This window comes from Triturus cristatus, chromosome 12, assembly GCF_964204655.1.
Source record: "Triturus cristatus chromosome 12, aTriCri1.1, whole genome shotgun sequence".
Taxonomy (NCBI): domain Eukaryota; kingdom Metazoa; phylum Chordata; class Amphibia; order Caudata; family Salamandridae; genus Triturus; species Triturus cristatus.
The window spans coordinates 114,354,222-114,375,866 of record NC_140595.1 but is presented as its reverse complement, the minus strand read 5'-3'; the positions used below and the strand labels follow the sequence as shown (position 1 = coordinate 114,375,866).

The 21,645-nt window shown below is 46.7% G+C and overlaps 1 protein-coding gene across 1 annotated transcript in view; it reads left to right on the top strand.

Moving 5' to 3' along the window:
- The window catches only part of NPR1 (natriuretic peptide receptor 1), a 735,215-nt gene that overhangs the window by 409,793 nt on the left and 303,777 nt on the right, over positions 1 to 21,645 (top strand). The window lies entirely within an intron of this gene.

Here is a 21,645-nt window from a genome sequence, read left to right as displayed (position 1 = left end):
CCTCCGGCTGCTTACGATAGGTTGAGGCTGCAATCTTCTAGAAAACTTTAACTAGCCTCACAAATAACTAGCTGCTAATTCATTCCTCCTCTGTTGACTGGCTCTGCCCAAGTGCTGCATCCGCTTTTGCCGAGGGTCACAGCTTTGCATGTCACTCTGGAATCCATGGCCAAGGTTTGTTTGTTTTACTGAGAGGCCTTTTTCAAATTTGACCGTTGTATGGCAGCGATTATAATCACTCAGTGCCAAAACAGACTGCCTCGTTAGGTTGGAAAAGTCACTTCTCGTTCTTGTGTTTTCTTTCACACATGAAGCCAAAGCATTAAGCAAGCCGCGTCTCCCAGCCAGCCAGTAAGTACATCAGTCCAAGATCGTCCCTATCTGGGTGGTCCTGGTAGCCCTCTCACTGGTCCCTTCTCTGTGCTTCCTCTTGACTGTTCATCCCTCCGCTGTGTTGTTTGACGGATGCCTACGCCTTAAAAAGTTTTCACCTAATAATATCATCTTGGTACCTGATGCGCCATGCATGACAGTCATCGTCTGGACACAAACATAAGCGACACTGAAGGCAAAAGCCAGCAGAGCAGCTCCTTGTTGGCTGTTACTGTCAGTCGTGAACTGGGTCGGACAGGCATGTAGGGCAATAAGGCAGAGCTCGATGGGCTGGTCTAACAGTTCATTTTGTATGCTCAGTTTTGGCTGTTTATGGGCCTGTTTTATGGTCTGCTGTGCCGTTTACATATCCTGCTCCAGTATCATGCTCTCTCCTGTCATGCATTATTGCCAACCCTTTACAGCAACTCTTTCCCTATTTTTTCAATTCCTTTTTCCATTGGTGTCTTTTATTTTCCACCTCCCATCCCTCATAACCTATTTCCCATTTTCTATTTCTCCAGTGCCGCAAGGTCATATGAATGGTAACAGCGCTATGCAAATATGATCACTCCACTGCAAACAAAAATAAAAAACGTTGTCGTTTACACCAATAGGTCTAACTTTCACAAATGCAAGACCGATTGCATTGCAAATTGCTCGGGTTTTTTTACCCCGCACCAAAGTAGTCCTTCCCCTCAGGCAGCAGCGGCTGAGAAAAACCCACGCATTTTGACCTTTTAAAAACATAACGCGGATAAAGTGTTTTATTACCGAGCACTGAGCCGCGGGGCTGGCAATTGCAGACCTTCATTAAGAAGGCATCGGTGCCACCTCTACAGCACACAACTCAATATCAAGAACAGGCACGACAAAGGCCTGGCTGGCTTGGTGTCAGCACAACGACAAAGCTCACATGCCAGTTTTCCATTTATGCAGAGCTTTCCCGTTCCAATTGGAATACTGCTATGGGATCGCTAGTAAGTCGTGGCACAGCAGGCAGTGAGGCATTCTACTTTGCGCTTTATGTAGTTAATTGCCCACAGCCCAGCAATGACCTTTATTCAAAGAATTAGACACCTCTAGGCTCCCATCTCAAGAATTCTAATCCATAAGGTATGTTTTTAGCGGTGCTTGTGTTTCAAATTCAACTTGGTAATTTTAAATTAAGAAAAATACTCAGTGCACTATGAAGGACACTTAATGTGCTACAGGTCACTACCAATAAGCGTCATGCTGCTGATAGAAGAATAAAGCACTTTATCTTGTAGCCACGGAGTGGTTTGTTCCTGCTGCGTGCATTATCGTGCATTGTCAAGGACTTTGGAATTCATATATATATATATTCACTGAAAAAACCATAGGTTTCACACATGTTATAGTTAGCTGGACATTTTACTGATAAAAAACCAATGAAATTCCCCCGTTATAGTTACTGCAGGCAACTATAACTCACGTGACCGCAATCCTCTGTTGATGCTAATACTGTATTTAGACACTTATTTGCCCATGTCTTCTTCCATTAAATTTTAGCTATACATATATTACAAATATTTTTTTTTCATAAAGACACATATGTCATCAGCAGAGGATTGCGGTCACGTGAGTTATAGTTGCCTGCAGTAACTATAACGGGGGAATTTCATTGGTTTTTTATCAGTAAAATGTCCAGCTAACTATAACATGTGTGAAACCTATGGTTTTTTCAGTGAATTTGCAAGGTTTTTTAAATGCTAATTCCTAACTATAACGTGTGTGAAACCTATGGTTTTTTCAGTGAATTTGTACGGTTTTTTAAATGCTAAGTTACTTTACGCCATTCGTGGCGTGCGCGCCCACTTAACGCAGTTCGTTCCGTGCGCGCACGGTGCGCTTTGCGCACCGTGCGCGCACAGTGAGCACACGGTGCGCTTCGCGCACCGCGCGCCCACTTTACGCAGTTAGTGCCGTGCACGCAGGGTGGGAACGCGGTGCGCTACGCGCACCGCGTGCCCACGTTACGCTGGATGGGCCATGTACGCACGGTGCGCTTCGCGCACCGTGCGCACATGGAGGACATATTATGCGCTACGTTGTGAAAGGTAATGTTTGATTTTTTGTAGTGATATGGAAACGTTATAAGCCATGCACAAATGGTGCCCTTCGGGCAACATTTGCACACGGGGTGTGGAGATTATGCGCTACGTTGTGAAAGGTAATGTTTGATTTTTTGTAGTGATATGGCAAAAATTTTTAAGCCATGCACAATTGGTGCCCTTCGGGCACCATTTGTAAACGGGGTGTGGAGATTATGGATATTTTTTTTTTTTCCAGTTTATTTACCGTACGCGTACGGTAAGCGTAATCGGCGATTTTTCGAAAAAAAAAAAATTTGCATTTTTGCCCTTGGGGGTTCTTTGAGGACAACTTCAGCAAGGCTAGGTGGTTGGGAGCAGTCTAAACAGCCCCTTTATATGTTTTTTGCCTTTGTTTTTCTTCCACCCCCTCAGAGTGCGAGAGAGAAAATGGCGGCCGCCGCTTCCTGGTTTCGAACGATTCGAATGTTTACTAAGATCTAACAGCCAATCAGAATCGCGCTCGCGCACGTCACCGTACGCGTACGGTAAGCTTACCGTAAGCGCACCGTAAGCTGGCTCAGATATATATATTGATTTAAATGCTATTTTCTCAGGAACTACTGAACAGATTTACACCAGACCTACAAAAGGCACTTCCTTGACCTGAGGACTACCTCTCCGCCAAATTTCAAGTAACTCTGTTCAGCCGTTCGGGCTGTAGCTGTGTCTAAAGGTCCTATGGAAAAATGCATGGGGAAAACGCGTTTTGGGACCCCCTTTTTTCTCAGCCCCCGCTTGACGAATCCCCCCGAGACTTTCAGGGTAGGAGCGGAGCGTAGCGCCCCATTAGTTTTGAAAATTTCGCGAGGATTCGTCGACCGGCGCCAAAGTTATTCAAAATAGAATGTTGCGGTTTTCCTATGGAAACAGGGTCCTAACTATAACTACCTACAAGCGACCGCCAGTAGGTAATATATATATATATATATATATATATATATATACATATATATATACATATTCACACATACACACACACACACACACACACACAACATCCAGCTCCCACAGAAACATCCATGGAAGAAGGCACAGACTCGAGGCAGTCAGGATACAGTATCTGTTTATTTGATCAGGTCACCTTCAAATCCCAAAGATGAGAGAGAGAGACGCGTTTCGGCTTGCTGGAAGCCTTTATAAATCTAGTTGGAGCCATATGCACAAACAATATATATAGCCCTTCCCACTTGGACCATGGATAGACATAAAGAAAATACTATCGAGTATTTAACCTCCATGTATACTGCATGCAAAAAATGCTCACTTCAGCTGAAAGTCAGCGTTATTTCAGGTAAAGCAAATTTTAGTAAATGCATTGCATGGTGCTTATAATTAGTTATACTAATATACCATAATTAAACATTGCAAGGGCAAAAAAATAGCACACAAACTATATACAAATCACCTTCCATCATGGGAATGTTTGTAGGTATATAAATTGGGCTGCCAAACTTCTCATCCATAATGCCTAAAACTACAAAATGAAATGTGTTGAATATTTAAAAGAACGTGCTGTTCAGCGTCACTAAATTTGCCCCCCCCCCAAAAAAAAATATATATATGTATTATATATGTGTGTAATAAAATGTAAATGTATAAATACGGTCCAATATTGCTTAAATATGTTCTGGTGCCATCTTAAACCATGAGGCTGGAGGCATAGTGGTTTGTAAATGTCACCAGAACCTCGAAATGGCAAAATGAGGCCATACTACACATTAGCCATTACCCATTGTTATATTACATTTTTGGGGGGGTAATTAACTTGAAAAAAGTTGTTTTCTTCAAAGAGCAGCTAACAGTGGGCACTGATTGCAATTGGAACGTTTAGATTTTATTTACCTTTCATGAATAAATAGTTGATGAAACAAGTCTACTGCAGTACTGATTTCTTCCCCAGAATGAGTGTGGCCCAGATATGACACCGTTTCTACCAGAAATTTGTATTTCTCGTGTTTAATAGTCAAACCTTTATTTTCAAACTTGCCAAAACCTCTGTAAGCTGATATGTCATCCTAAAAGAACATCACGTTTTCACCTCATCCCACACTCCTTTCGTTATGCGTTGGAAGCGTGCTAAGGGGACTCACCCAAAAGGCATCTTACTTTCCTACATCCTTCGATCATTAAACCAATGGCGGAAGCCACTCAGAGGCCTCAGTCTCCTATTGTACCTGCAGTTATTTTATTCTATCCAACTCTTCTTTAAATGGACCCAACATCAAATTTGGAACCTCCCTAACCTTAAGGACATTGGCTTATCCTATTATTTAAAATTATCATGTGTTCTAAACAGAGCAAGCCCTGTTTCTTCTCAGATACCTTCCGAAATATGCACGCAATGTCTGCATTTTCACCCAATCTGGAAATCAGCATAGCTTTTTCTGAGAGTCTGGGATTCAACAAGCTACCAGGAACCTTTTGGATGTTTCCATCGAAACTAATTACCTCCCCTTTTTGCAAAGTATACCTTTCCTGTTGACTCTCTTCCTTTTAAAACAAACTCAGTGCATGTGCACCTAAATAAAAAAATCCTTCTCTTGACATCTTGCCATAACCCCGCAAGTTAATGTCCCATTCTAACAACCTTAACTTGGACTCGCATACACTCTTTCCCATGTTTGGCCGCCAATCAAGGTGTGTGGTGACCCACAATCTGTTAACGCTGTAACTACATTAGCCTCAACCTCAGCATCACATTAGGACTGGTTATTTGTTCATCTTAATTTCTTTTATTTTCCTCCTCACTCACTTGCACACTTTTTACACTTCTTCAATGTGTTTTTTTTGCCTCTCTTTCATGCTTTTGCATCTACGTGACCCTTTCTGTTTTCTGTCTTATATGAAGATTTCCTAGCATAACAGTTTATACTGTTCGAAGTGTGCATACACTGCCACAGCGGTTACACCACGTTTTGTTCCTCCCATCTACTCTTTTCTTCTCGTCTCCTCTTGTCATCCATCTGTTACATTCATTGCTCATGCCAATTTCTACCACAGCGTTCCTATGCTTTCTCATCTCTTTCACCAAGTATATAGTATATTCCACACCGTCTTCTACAATAGCGATGGCCTCTGCAAAATTATAATTGTTAGGAAAGTAGTTTTTCTTGCACTCCAGGATTATGAGTGCGGTGCGAAAGTTGATTACGGATTTGTGTATCTACTAATTCACAAAATGTACATGTGCAAGCCAAATTCCTAAGACTGGCTACATAGTTACCAACCTCTCTGATGTACCTTGTACACATGCATACAACTTTCATTAACCACGTAGAGATGCATGCCAAAATACCCCTCAGGCACACTGATAGACAGTTTCATAGATGCCCCATGGTTCACCGTTTCCATTACTCAGCGCTGTTTCCTTGAATGAATGAAATTATACTTATATAGCGCGTAGCTACCCGGAGGCCTCCTAGCGCTTGATACTTTCACATATATTCCTTTCTTAGTTGTGAAGGAAAACACCTTGCTTCCTGGCTGGAGAGAATTATTTTGCCTCCAGCGGCAACCAGATATGAATCCATTTTTTTCTACTGCTTCTAGGGCAAAAGTTTTTCCCCTACCTTTGAGAAAAATAGAGGCATTTAGGACATATTGTGTGCCTTCTTTCCTCTATGTTCACTGTTCTCAAAAGAACTTGTGTGCATGCCTTTGATGGAAATTTACATTTGTAGCTCTGCTTTCAAATGTGAGGTCTGTCTCTGCGGTTCCACTTTCTTCAAACAACAGTGGTGAGCACTTTCATAAAGGATACAGGAAAAAATAACTCCAGAGGGTGAAGGTTTTCCCAGGCTAAGATGATCACATCTGTGCCTGACCTTGCATGCACCGATTGGACGCACATCAACACACAGGTCGCCTCCGCAGCTCCTGTCATATTGTCCTGTATCCAACTGTTTGTTCCCTCTGCAGCTGATTTTTAGTCTTCCATCATGCATGGCGTGTCTACTGCGAATGTAGCCGGACACATCACTTATGTGAGTGCTGCTACTCGAGGATAACAACTTATCTCCTACCAGGTATCCTTGGGCCGAATCAATTGCCGTGTTTGTGCTCACGCTGGGTTCATAGTAAGATGTTCCAAAAATCGAAAATAATTCTGACTGATGGTAAAACACAGAAACTTACATTACATGGGTATGATGTGGGCTATAGTTTCTTCAAGTTCCTTTGCTTTAATCTCTCTTTGCTGCGTGGTTGACACATTTATTTATTTTATTTTGAAAGTTTTATATAGGGCGAACATGACCACCGAGGGTATCAGAGCGCTTTACATATTATGCATCAAATGGGTAAAAACAGATTATCCAACACAACCCCATCCCTAGTGCCATTGCCATTGACTTCTATACCCATTCTCTTTCCTATTGGACCACTCTGGTCAACCTCTCCCTCAGTCAAGGCTCCCTTCCTGTTTCCTTCAAAACTGAGCAGGTCACCCCTCTGCTTAAAAAACCCACCGCTGATGCGAACGACCCCAACAACTACCGTCCCATCACTAACCTACCCTTTCTTGCGAAAATCACAGAAAAAGGTGTAGCGAAACAACTCTCTCGCCATATCGAGGACAATGATCTTCTTGACAATTTCCAGTCTGGCTTCATTCAAAAATGCAGCACTGAAACAGCCCTGCTGCTAGTGATTGATGACGCGCTGCGGATACTCGATTCAGGGGAGTCTTGTCTTCTAATTCTTCTTGACCTTTCTGCAGCCTTTGACACTGTCAATCACAACACTCTCCTTAACACTCTTCAACAGAAAATGGGCATGGAGGGCACTGTGCTCAAATGGTTTGTCTCCTTCCTCTCTGATAGATCCCAAATGATCAAAATAGCGAACAGTCTTTCATCTCCTTTAGCGGTCGGTCAAGGTGTTCCTCAAGGCTCTATACTTGCACCCACACTGTTCAATCTCTATTTAGAACCGTTGGGAAATCTCCTGAGTAAATCCGGGATCCACTATCATCTATATGCAGACGACACTCAAATCTACCTTAAGGTGGCCTCCACTCACGATCTCTCCTTCCTAAGCTCTACTCTTGACTCCATTCAAAACTGGATGTTAACTCATCAACTGATCCTGAATCCCTCCAAAACTGAATTCCTCCTCCTCTCCTCCTCACTTTCTCCTCCCCCAGTGCAATCATGGATGGATCAGATTAACCGACTGAACAATAAACCCATCATTGTCGCATGGGCGTCCGCAGGGAGGGGCAAGGAGGGGCGCTTGCCCCCCCCTGGATCACCTGGCCCACCGTACTGCTGCTGTGGTGCGGGTGCCATTCTTTTTTGTAATGCTGTCCCAGCTCGTGACACTAGAATGGATGGATCTTTTAATTTTATGAGCATGCATCTTCATTATATATTTTAGGCCAGTAGCACCAAATCCCTATCATGACGAATGCTGTGCCACCAGAGGCGCAACTAGAGCCAATTTTCGGGGGGGGAGGCTGAGCAAAAATGTCGAGGGGGGGGGGGGGGCTGAACTTTAAGCAATAGGCAGAGTTGAGCTGCAGGGGCTCTTAGAAGGGGTGAAACAACAACGAGGCCTCATTGACATGCAAATGGTCTTTTAAAGACCTGTGAAGTGCTCGGGTCCGGGAAGGTGTCTCATCCCGGGCTGCCACACACGACGGGGGAGAGGGGGGGGGGGGGGGCTGAAGCCCTTTGAGTCCAATGGGTGTTGCGCGCCTGTGTGCCACCCATCTTAGGCTGTAAAGAACCGCGCATAAGGTCAATGACAGCCCCCCACAGTGTTGCTTGTCTGCAGCAGGCCCTGTTTGATGAGCAGGAAAACTGCTGCTGATTGGCAAGATCAACAGAGAAGGTCCGGGCCTGCCTGCACCCCCAGCTCAAAGTAAGTCATAACCTCTCCTGTTTTCTGTCTCTGTCTAGCTCCTCACTTGATCAAAACTGTGACTCGTCTGCAAGAACTGCCACTTACCCTCTCTTTCCTCTCATTTGCTTCATTCGCTCCCCTGTGAAATCGATCTAAAAAGGAAGCAATGGTTTTTTTGGGACTGTCTTTTTCTGAAATTTTCTATTCCAAAGTGCAGCATCGGAATGGACGTTAGCACGATCTATGTGCACCCACTACAGCAGACACTTCTTATTTATAAAAATACCTGCCCGCTGGACACCTATATAGGGATTCCGCTTTGAGAAGGTACTCTCAGAGCAGAGATATGCTATGTATATGGCAGTCACACCTGCTTCATAGAATGCTCAGTGCGGCACTCTCTCCCGTACACCATGCCATATGTAAATATTTTGCTTCAATGGAACTTAGGTGAATTTTTTTGATCTATGTGAGTGTTTTAACCGGAGTCCTTGGAACAAGCAGCGCTTGCATTGTAAAAGGACGGAGTCCGGCTCTGAATGTGCCTCGGTCCCACACAGAGGAGCACCACAGTGGCCAGGTGCACTTGGGGACGTGAAGGCTTCGGAGCCAACGCGCCTAGACATCCCCATGGTCAAGGGAGGCTGGCGACCTAACACCCTGGCTTTCACCCTTACCTCCTGGTGGTCGGGGCTACAGTAATGCGTATTTTAAGCCGTGGCACGGACGGGCCTTCGAGGCTGGGGCGTGGTGCACTGAGGGGGTGGGCACCTGACCTCGGCTCTCGTCCGTTGGGGCTGTGTGTTAGGGCCAGACCCGCCAGAGGGAAGGAGCGCCCAGGAAGGGGCCTACTCAGAGCTCCAGCCAGCTAATGCCCTGGTACTGAGAGGGGACAGACACCTGTGTGAGGAATGCTTCCACCTCAGGGGGTAGGAGGCCTGGAAAGTGTGTGCTCTGAGCTCCTACCACAGTCCTGAACCAGAGGGTCTGGAGGGGGGTGGGGGTTGAGTAAGGGGAGGCACATGCCCGTGGCACCCCCTGTAGATGGTGCAGTGTGTGTGACAGGCATTCCAACCTCAGAGAACAGGAGGCCAGGATGAGGCCTGCTCAGAGCAGCTTCAGCAACAAACAGACCTGGACACAAGGGGGTGACGGGGAAAGGGGGCACCTGCCCCTAGCACCCTTAGGAGATGCTGCGTGTGAGGCCTGGACCAACTTGAGAACAGGAAAAGCAAGCAAAGGGTCAACCAAAAGTACTAACTATAGCGCTGTGCACAAACAGGGCCTTGCAGCCAAAGGTGTGTGGGAGAAAAGTTCACCCCGTAGTATGGAGCAGTCGCCGGCCACTTACGGGCACAGGGCCAGCCCCTGCTCCACCTGACTCCAACAGTGCCCTGTGGAGGGAAAAAAAATATACCACACTGTCTGGGGAAGTTTGAACGCATTTGAGTATGTCAGGACATTATACTTGATAGGCAGCCACCACTATCACGTCCTGGTAGGGTCCATCCATGCCACCTGCCTGCCTCCCTCTAAGCTCCCATCCACCTGCCTCCTCTAAGCTCCCATCCACCTGCCGCCTCTAAGCTCCCATCCACCTGCCGCCTCTGAGCACCCATCCACCTGCCTCTGTAACCTACTATCCATCTGCCTTTCTCCCATCCAGCTGCCTGCGTCTAAGCTCCCATCCTGCTGCCTCCTCTAAGCTCCCACCCACCTGCCTCTAACCTGCTATCCACCTGCCTGTCTCCCATTCACCTGCCTCTTCTAACCTTCCACCCACTTGCCTGCCTTTAACCTACTATCCACCTGCCTGCAAACTCCCATCCACCTGCCTTTCTCCCATCCACCCTTTTACTATTTCCACACCACTCTCGACTCTGATGACCAACCCGCTGTTGTTTTGTTTTTATTTATTTTATTTATTTAAATGTGCGCTGCATACACACGACTGCATGGACTGTATATTAGGTGCGATGCTCTATTGCCTCAGCCTCTTTGTATAAGTTTATTGTTATGTTATGTTGAAGGGAATTTATTGAACGGTGGTACACCCAAGGTCTCTTGGCGCCGAATTGGAAACTACCCAGAAGCAGTCTCTGTGGCTCTTTGCACACAACCGGATAGACGTGAGGGCACATGGTGTACATATTACACAGAATATCTATAGATGAAGAATACTTGTGGAGCTCAGCAGTGCCATCGAGGTAGCCTGTCTGTCACGTGGACAGGAATGACCTAGGAAGTGCAGCGAGCTTGGAAAATAGCAAGGGGGCATTCAGAGCTACATGGCTCCTCCTGCGCCCCAGTGTTTCTTGTGCCCCACCTGGCACACATCATGTCGGAGGATGGTGATGACTTTAACATTTTGCCCCCCCCTGGAAAAATTTCTGCGGACGCCCATGCATTGTCGAGAGCGCAAAATCCCTTGGTGTCATACTCGACAAAAAACTCAATCTACTCTCCCACATCGATTCCATTGCAAAGTCTGCTCGATACCAACTGCGCCTTCTTTGGGGGATTCGTCGCTTCTTCCCAGAGCACGACCTTAAAACCCTGGTCCAATCGCTGGTTCTCTCCAGATTGGACTACTGCAATTCTCTTCTTACTGGCCTCCCCAAATCCCACCTGTCCCCCCTGAAGTCTGTTCTCCATTCAGCAGCTCGTTTCATATATGGGGCCAAAAGAAGCGACCACATCAGACCCATTTTATCCACCCTCCGTTGGCTTCCCATGGAGGCAAGATCTATCTACAAGACTGCCTGTATCACCCACAAAACCTTGCACTCCTCCTCCCCTCGCTACTTGGCGAATAAACTGAAACTCTCTGGAGGCTCCAGACCATCACGTAATGCAGAAAATGTATTGCTTGAACTTCCCACTTTCAAGAAGGAAAGATCGATGGCCCAATCCTTTTCAGGCAACGCGGTGAGACTCTGGAACTCACTTCCGCCTCAGCTCCGGACCACCACCTCTTCTCAGGCCTTCAAAACTGACCTCAAAGCTCTCCTCCTTCAAAGACACTTCCAAATTTAATTCACGCCCTCTATTTTCTGAAGGAAGTCCTTCCATTATAGGAAATTCTGTTCTCTATGCCTATAGAAGTGCCTTCCCAGTGTGTTTTTGTGTTTTGAATGTCTGCCATTTAGTGCAGTATTATACCTCTACTTGTACTTTGTACTCTTTTGTAACATGCACACGTCACCTCTCCTTTTGTAACGTATCGTTTGCTACCTCTTGTATTTTGTTTGCTTTTGATACATGCACAACGGCCACCACTGCCTCATGTAACGTAACCTCTGTTTTAGTGTTTTGAGTGTCTGCCATTTATTGCAATTTTTTTTTTACCTCTACGTGTACTTTGTATGCTCTCGTAACATGCACACGTCACCTCTCCTTTTGTAACGTATCGTTTGCTACCTCTTGTATTTTGTTTGCTCTTGATACTTGCACAATTGTCACTATTGTCTCATGTAACGTACCGTTTGATTCTGTAACATGCTCACTTGTAATTTTTCTCCTTATGTATCATTACTGTTCCTATTGTGAAGCGCTCTGACACCTTTGGGTAAAGTCCGCGCTATATAAAAACGAATCAAATAAAATAAAATAAACACACTCATGAGTGCAAGGAGAGCACATCACCTGGCAAATCACAGACTAGAACATCAGGAGTTGTTGAGTCTAGAATCCTGGGCCTCCTGTTCAGGCTACACTCCACCACGTGCGGGGTTCTTGTGCCATTTCTCCCGCAGAACTGACGGTCCTAAGTTCTTGAAGAAGTTTTATTAGACCTGAACAGTTCCGTTTCCACCAGTAGCCTCAGCCACCCCCAACCTGTTAATCCCAAGAATGTGCGAATTTCCCAAAGGAAGCAGGCAGAGACTAATTTCACTCAGGCCAAGTGAGGACGGCTATTAAGGAGATGGAAACAGTCAGATTCGGATCGTTCCCGGCCTGGATGGAATGTGACCCGGAAGCCCTCGAGGCGGAAGGACATATCATCGGCCACGAGGCTCCCGTGTAGCCGGCTGCGGCCTGGACCTCAGGGGTTATCATTCCTATTGTATGCTGGGAACATACACTGGAAGCCGGCAGTGGACGCGCGCCGCCTCCTGGGACCTCCAGTCACGAGAGCAGCAGCCAGACGCACGGCAGTGGCTGATGTCGAGGGCTCCCCCTGCTTCTTTGTTCGCCTTGGTACATTCCTGCCTGAGGAGGCTGCCAGAGCTGACCTCCGGAGAAGGATCTGCCGTCGGCCCCTGGCCCGAGGCCAGTGCTAACATGCTCCGGCCAGCACATATTGACCTTCCATCTGGAGGAAGAACTCCCTGCTGACTTGGCGCCTTTCTCCATGTAATAGGCAAATCAAAACATCAGAACAAGTTGTGAAATGCAACGATAGGGGGCCACCTCTTGGACACGTCACTCCCCGTCTGATGCCCTTAAAGGGGGAGAACAATTATCATTTTGAATTGCGGTCCTCTGAGCTAGAGATGGACTTCACTTGCCTATAGCTGAGACTAAAAGATTTCCTGAACAATCCATGCCTGGTGATTGGATGGTGTCTCCAGTGGCGGCTGCTTCCAATAGAAAGTGGTAGGGAGGGGTAATAATATTTAAAAAAAGGACTTACCTGATGCTGCTGGGTCCAGCTTCTTCCACGAGCGCAGTCCAGCTCCTAGACTCCCCACCCACTCCTGACGCTGCTCTCATGCTATTACCCAGCATTATAGTAGCTCCGGGATTGGTCTGATCAGGCTAATCTGATGCTCGCTCAGGCACAGGGAGCCTGGGCCTCTTCTCCACGTGGCTGTGCAACATAGCTGGGTTGAAGACATGTAAGTGTGCATGTTGGTTTGGCCATGCTAAGACGGTCAGCCAAACCGACATGCACACTTACAGTGCCCACCACTCCTCCTCACTGCTGCTGTCCCTAGAGGATGGCCACGCCCGCCCTTGACTCAATCCACTCGGTGGACACTGCTTAGCCAGGGAAAATAAAATGATAAATTGTTTTATTATCATTTTATTCTTCGTCTGCTGGCTTGGCTTTTAGCAATGGGGCAACACTCCTCCACCATTATGGAGGAACCCCCGCTGGGTGTTTCATCGGTCCCTGGAAGGGACAACGAGTGAATGGCAGCATGCCTGAGCAAGACTCAATCGTGCCTTGGAGCTTCACATTTATCTGATGTTTTCAAACCCGATTGGCCTTTTAGGATTATCATCTACTCTAGACAGCGCCCAGATTACCTTGCCAGTTTGGATTTGCTACCCCATGTGACAAAGCTTTGCTTCTGCTGTGGCACACAGTTGGTTTGCAGCTTTGTTGCAGAGTCATAAGGGGAAATAAGGCCTGGATGTTGAGAACGGGGGAACCAGGAACAAGCAATAGAGACAAAGCCACACTTGGGTAACACCAGACACTAAGGCTCTCTAACCTAAAAAGCTGCCAATGCAACAACGACCTCGAAAACCAGTCAGCATAATTGACCATAACCCATAAACACAGATTCGTCCCTCCTATATTAGAGCACTTTGTAAAAGCACTGCTCAATTCTAACTTGCTGTACCATGCATAGTGATAAGACAAACAAAAAACATCCTCAGCCAAAGGTTGATCAGATGCAAACTCTTGTCAGACAAACAGTGGAGGATATGGGTAGTCAAAGGATTACAAAACAGAAACCTCACACCGGACTGCCACTCGGACATCCTACTAGCACTCCCCATGTACATGAGTTAGGTAGGATGGTCACAAGACCGCCACTCACTTAAAGGAATACTGTCATAAAGAAACTACCGCTATCCAAACCACCCGCCCACATAGAGTAACCAGATTTTGAGAAGGAAAAAATGGGACAGGCCAGAAAAAAAGTAAGGACTAAAGCCTTTAGTCTTAGTTCTATGTATGGCTGTTCCAATTTTTACGTAGCCTTGTAAGAGTGTGTGTGTGTGTGTGTGTGTGTGTGTGTGCGTGCGTGCGTGCGTGTGTCTGTGTGTGTGTGTGTGTGTGTGTGTGTGTGTGCGCGTGTGCACAGATCCAGCAGGTACCAAGATGTCAGGTGACAAGACACTCTTTTTGCTCGGTGGTGCAATGCCACTGTATTATCTCCTAGCTTTGTGACTCAGTGTAACAAAAATATGAGTCAACCTTTTGAGCAGGGATTGAACTCCATTTATTACAAAAGAGGTGTTGGCAGGGCAAACACCCAACACATTTCGGTCCCCCTGGAACTTGTTCATGGCTCCTCATCGGTCTCTCTCTGCTGAAAGCATGCAGCCGACCTTCTCCTGCTACCTGAAAGAAGCAGATAATTCCCTTAAATGTTTAAGACTTTGGAGGTACCCATGGAAAGGAAAGGATACGTTTCAATTCTGCTTTCCAGGTTGACTTGACCATTGTCCCCAAAAACTGGGACATGTATCTAAAAAAGAATTTTAAGTCAGGAATCCGGGACAGTCCTTTTAAAACCACAACTGTCCGTGGAAATCCAGAACGTCTGGTCACCCAACGTCCACATCTGTGATTTGGGAAGGGACTCCGAACGCGTGATGGATTGATATCATAAGCAGACCGGAGTCTGCACAAAATGCCAAAAGAACAACCGTTTGGTGAAATATCTGCAATTCTGATACCCAGAAATATAACCCAACCTAACAATTGCAAAGTAATATATCGAATGCTTCATAGCGCTGATGGGGCTCCGAAATCCATTAGCGGATGGTTACCATGCTGCACCATGGGGGAGTGAATATTTGTTAGAGATTTGCTTTGCAATGTAGCCTATGTAGGAAATATTTTGGATTTGTGCATACGTGATCAGATTAGTGCTCATCTTTTTTTTAGGAGATGATGTTGAGGCGTGTAATGATAAGAAGAAGTGTAGGATATAGAGTACATGCAGTGTACATTAGTTGATTGCCGAGACCCATTGAGAAGTCTTCTATAGAATACATCCATGGGGAGCAGACCACAGCTTACACTTACTACTGGTAGCCACGGTAGATGGCACGGTGGACTAATGCATATATTCAAGGGGTCTGTGTTTGAACCAAATGAGTATCTTGCAGTTGGGTATTAATAATCTTCTGTTTAGTTCAGAGAGACCCCAATGGATTAACATATGTATTACAAAAATTAAAAGTGATATAATCCCCTGGAAGGATGAGTGAGTGACCCTCAGGCATATTCCGTACAGTCAAATTAAGATCCAGATGTACAAATACATCTTCTGGTTTGAAAACCCTACAATATGGTAATTTGAAGGATTTGTGACAAAAAAATGTGTTTTGCAAAAGCAGTAATCCCTTTTAGTGATTCAGTAACATGTTACCAAATCTTTAGATGGGTTTAGGATACCGTTGGAAATCGCTATTTGGGAGGGGTTTGTTTAGGGCGTCCTTTCCAAATAGCAATTCCTTATGGAACATATTAATGTTTTGTGACCAAAATCCGGTCACAAAACATTAATATTTTACTGGCTACTGAAAAGCAGTAGTAATCTGTTTGCAAACAGGTAGGGGCCCCTTAGAGATCCCTTTGTGAATGGTACAAAAACATGTTTTTGGAGAAGGTAGTGGTCCGCGGAATTACTGCATACTCTTAAAAATTGTTTTGAAAACTTTTTATTTATTTAAATACATCCTGTTTTCTTTTACGGAAACATGCTGCATTAGAAAAAAAATGAGTGCTTCATTTAAAGCAATAACTGACATGGTAGTGTGCTGATCTAAGTGGGCCAGCATCCCTGTGATGGCAGTGAATCGTAGTGGGTTGCAATTTAAGACTCATCTCGTTAAAATTCATGTAGTTGGTCCAATTGCGACTGACAGGGATTCGGTATTTTGTGAAATGACCTATTAGTACATAATTTGGTTTGCAATATACCATAGGATTCGCAAAAAGTCGGTGCTCAAATTACGACCACTTTTGGAAAATCCTATCTTAGTACATCTGGCCCTAAATATTTCAAGAGTTCATCTGGAAGTGATGGAGAGTGACTACTACTACTGGATCTGTAAAATCTGAAATATATTTTTTGAGTAGTACTCTTGCGCACCAGTAAGTGTTGTTGTTCGGCTTCCTGTGGCATCGTCAGCGTCATCCGCACTGGAAGTGAAATGGGTGGTGCCTATGCGCGCTGATGTTAGATATTTTCTTTCCGTGCCAGTCCGTGCAGATCTGGAAAGAGATACAGCGTAGTCAATTTTGACTCACTTTTTTCAACATTTTGTTGAAGTGTTGTAAGGTTTTTTCCTCCTGATGTGGCAGGGATGTCATTAAGAAGGCTAACTTCAAGCCCTGCTGCACCTGTCACTGGTCGATGTTGATGATGGACCCGCATCTTGTGTGCCTCTGGTGCCTCGAGCACAACCACGACCCTAAGGCCTGCTCCAATTGCCGCATCATACACCTGAAGGCCTTGAGGGAGCGATCCCTCAAGCTCCTAATGACTTGATGTGCGACACCATGATGATCCAGATCCTGGTCCACAGGAATGTCCCAGGAGCGGTCGCGGAGTTCGAGATCCGCATCTCACTCAAAGTTGTTGGGTCACTCGGTTAAGTCCTACCACAAGAAGATGTTGAAACGTGCTTCGATGTCACCTTGTCTGTTGACTGACGAGATGAGGGAGCATCACTCAAGGCCTGGCTCCGTGGATGAGCCAGCGCCTGGGCTGACTCTGCAACTCCCTGAGTTTCCGGGAGCCAAAGCAACCCCTGCCCCCTTTGAAGAATTTTATGAGGCTATGCACCTTATATTTGGGTGGCACGGTCCTTCTGGTGTGCCTTCGGGCCCTGCGGGTTTGGGAGGGGCCCCTACTGGATTCACAACTGGTCAGGTGCCAGCTGGGCCCCAAGGATCCACTGATGGATCTGGATAGGCGACAAGGTGGATTCAGCGCTGGAGTGTTTTAAGGACAGCAGGGCTACAGTCAGGTCCTTAAGCCTTTCCATGGCCCCTCGTCAATCCTAATCTGCTTTTCTCTTCTTTTGTGGTCATGGAAGGGACTTCAGCCACTTCTATACCTGCCCATCCACCATGGCGCAAAAGCTTTCCAGCCTCTTCGTTGCCAAGAATGCAGTTCCTACAGACACCGTGGGTCATGCAGCCAGAGGTCGGGTCAGTCCACTACTTCCCCAGCAGCCCCCGCTTCCCAACCCTTCAAGTCTGCCCTCTTACCAACATGGGCACCCAGTGGGGGGTAGGATCTGCCATCACCTGCCACACTGGTGGTCTATAACATCAGACTGGTGGGTTTTGCAGATCATCTATAGGGGCTACTCCCTCCCCTGTGAGACTACCACTCATGCCACCTACTTACGGCAGGATGACAGAGGACCACCTATTCCTTCTCCTCCAACTCTCTTGGCTAAGGGAGCCATAGAGAGAGTGCCAGCGCCAGAAGTAGGCTGTGGTTGATATTCCCACTACTTTCTGGTCCCCAAGAAGGATGGAGATCTTCGTCCTATCCTCAACCTGCGCTCTCTCAATTTCTTTCTCGAGAAGAAGTTCAGAATGCCCACTTTCGCTCAGGTCCTGTCTGCCCTGGACCTGGGAGACTGGATGGTAGCGTCAGACTTGCAGGGTGCATATTTCCACACCCTTTCCTGTCTGCCCCCAGATGGTACCTTCAATTCACAGTGGGCCACGAGCACTTTCAGTGTACTGTGTGCCCATTTGGCCTTACCAGCGCCCTTCGGGTGTTCACCAAGATGATGGTGGTGGTTGCAGCTCATCTGCCAATATCAGGAGTGCCAGTCTTCCCCTATCTTGACAATTGGCTGTTGAAGGCTGGCCCCAGGCTGTCTCCTCTCACCTCCCACCCCTGGACTTCGGTGAAGCTCCTGCATTTGCTGAAGTTCACTATCAACTTGCCAAAGTCACACCTGACTTCCTCTCAGACTCTCCGTTCCATCGGAGCTGTTCTGGACACGGCACAGTTTCGGGCCTATCCTGAAGGGCAAGTCCAGGAAAGTCAGGCTATGATACTGATGTTAAAGCCTCTATCCTGGATTTCGCTGCCTCCTGCATCCTGCTTGTGACACTTGCCCACTGGCATATGCAGGCTCTGCAGCGGGACCTGAAGTTCCAGTGGGTGCAGCATCAGGGGAATATCACCGACATGGTCCAGATTTCGTCGGGACCTGCAAAAGATCTGCAGTGGTTTTTAATGAACCGCGATTGGGTCAGCGAAAGACCCCTCACTGTTCCCCAACTAGATCTAAAGGCAGTGACAGATGCTTCACTCCTGGGATGGGGAAGCCATCTTGGAGAGGTGGAGATCAGAGGCCACTGGTCTCCAGTGGAATCCGGACTCCACATCAATCGGTTGGTGCTCCGAGCGATAAGGCTGGGATTGAAAGCTTTTCTACCCTCCATCAAGGGGAGCCTGGTACAGGTGTTTATAGACAACCCCATCGGCATGTGGTAGTGTAACAAACAGGGATGGGTCAAGAGGCCATAGCTGGAACAGCAGGGCACATTTGTGGTGGTTCAACATCTGGCGTGTGCTTTGAACGCTAGGAAGCACGAACTTAGCCACAGATTCGTAGCTGATCACAAATGGTGTCTCCATTCGGAGGTGGTGCAATGTCTCTTTCAGCAGTGGGTAGAGCCTTGGTTAGATCTGTTCGCCACTGATGAGAATGCACAATGTCAGCAGTTCTGCAAGCTGGCGTTTCCAAGGTGGCTCTCGCTTGGAGACGCTTTTTGTCTCGAGTGGAGCTCAGGCCTCCTGTACGCTTTTCTGCCCTTACCACTCCTGCCCAGCTTTCTCAAGAAGATCAGGTACGACCGGGCCTAAGTCATCATTGTGGCTCCAGACTGGGCACGGAGAGTCAGGTCAGGGCCGGACTGACTGTTTCCCAGGGAGGCTGGAAGGCGGTTTTGTAGTGGTGGGGGTCAGTTTTGTTATTGGAGGCTCTTTTGCAGTGGAGCTGCAATATCAGCCCCAGTAACAAAAGCCACCCACAAGCATTTCCAGCTTCTGGGGGTCAGGTAATTCTTCTTCAGGGGCTGGTCTGAGAATATTGCCAGGGCTGGTTTGGGTTCCCAGTCCGGCCCAGAGTCTGGTATTCTGAGCTGTTGAGCATGGCCATTGGTCCACCGATCAGGCTGCGCCTTTGGAAGGATCTTCTGTCACAGCAGCAGGGGAGGGTTCTCCGCCCGAACCTGTCAACACTCCGCTTTCTTGCGTGGAGATTGAGCGGCAACAGTTGACAGCTTTTGACCTTCCACCCAAAGTCTGCAATGTTATTCTGGCAGCCAGGCGTCCCTCCACCAAAACAGTATACGCCTTCCGTTGGGGCAGGTTTGCTGCATGGTGTGCAGAGAAACAAGTTGACCCTCTTTCTGCTCCCCTTTCTCAGGTTCTATTGTTTGTTCTTTCCCTTGCCCAGCAGGGCTCTGCTATGGGCACTGTTAGGGTGACACCTTTCTACTTTATCTGCTTTTCTGAAGTTGCCTGACCAACTTTCCCACTTCCAATCTCCTACTGTATATGTTCTTGAAAGGTTTGCAACATATGTTTCCTCCTTTTCCATTCATTATGCCTCAGTGGGACCTTAATTTGTCCTGATGTTTTTGATGGGCTCTCCATTTGACCCCTTGCACAACTGTCCACTCGGGCTCCTTACAATCAAGGCGGCCTTCCTGGTGGCAATAACATCTGCCAGGAGGGTCAGTGAGCTTCAGGCCTTGTCATCCAAGTTTCCTTAAATGAACATCTACCCAGGCAAACTGGTGCTTCATAGGAGGACTTCCTTCTTTCCGAAAGTGGTCACTTCATTTCACGCTGGCCATTCTATCGCTCTGCCTACTTTTTACGCTCCGCCTCATCCCTCCAAGGAAGAGGAGCAACTTCACATTCTGGACCCAAAAAGAGTGTTGTTGTTCTACCTTGACCACACATGAGAGTTCCGGGTTGACAACCAACTCTTCGTGGGATACTTAGAAGTGAAAAAAGGGCAGGCCGTGCAGAAGCGGACCATCTCTCTATTGATCACGCCTGTATAAATATCAGCTATGCATTGGCAAAAATGCAACCACCGAGGGTTTGTGTGCTCATTCCACCAGAGCTAAAGCTGCAACCACTGCCTTAGTATGCAGAGTTCCGGTCCTGAACATCTGCCAGGTGGCAATATGGGCTTCCTTGCAAACATTTAGCAAGCACTGCAGTCTGGACAGCCAGGTCCGTAGGGATGGGATCTTTGCCCATTCAGTCTTGCAGGACTTTGTCGTGTAAAATTGGTCCGCAGACCCACCTCCGGGGAAGTATTGCTTGCATATCTATTCTAATGTAAGGAATTTGCGGGAAGAAGTCTCTATCAGATGAACAAGTTACTTACCTTCGGCAATGCCTTATCTGGTAGAATCGTTATCTAGCCACAGATTCCTTACCAACACACCCATCCTCTCCACTCTTTGAATGGATTTCTAGGGACAAGGCTTTACTCTTTCAGGGCACTAGTATTCCACACGGATGTATGTCGTTACAACGCACACTTTTACAACGCATGCACTTACAACGCATTTTTTACAACGCAACATCCACTACAACGCATTCCATTACATCGCATGACACTACAACGCATTTTTAAAAACTACCTTTACAACGCATTCCATTACATCGCATACTACCTTTACAACGCATACCATTACAACGCATAATATTACATTGCATTTAATGTAAGTATTGGATAGTATAGGGGTAAAAATTACTATTCTAACTCCAGGGGGTGCAACAGTAGGGTAAGTGTTGGATAGTGTAGGGGTTTTAATGTAATATTATGCGTTGTAATGGTATGCGTTGTAAAGGTAGTATGCGATGTAATGGAATGCGTTGTAAAGGTAGTTTTTAAAAATGCGTTGTAGTGTCATGCGATGTAATGGAATGCGTTGTAGTGGATGTTGCGTTGTAAAAATTGCGTTGTAAGTGTAGTGCGTTGTAATAGTTGCGTTGTAAAGGTTGTTCCCCATTCCACACTAGTGGTCAGTGTTCTTTGTTGCTTCGCGCCTCTGGCGTGGAAAGTTGCGCAAAGTAACTGACGCCAGTGCGCTCTGTGGCACCTATATAGGCACCGCGCACTTCACTTCCTGCACAGACAACGCCATGTGGAGCAAAACAATGCTACCTACCAGTGCACAGCAGTACTGCTCAACAAATAATTTTGGCGATAATTTTAAGGTGAGGAATCTGCGGCTAGATAGAGCCTCTCCCAGATAGGGCATTATAGAAGGTAAATAACATGTTTGTTACAGACTACTTGCCAATGGAAAGGGACTCTGTTGATGTTGCCTGCT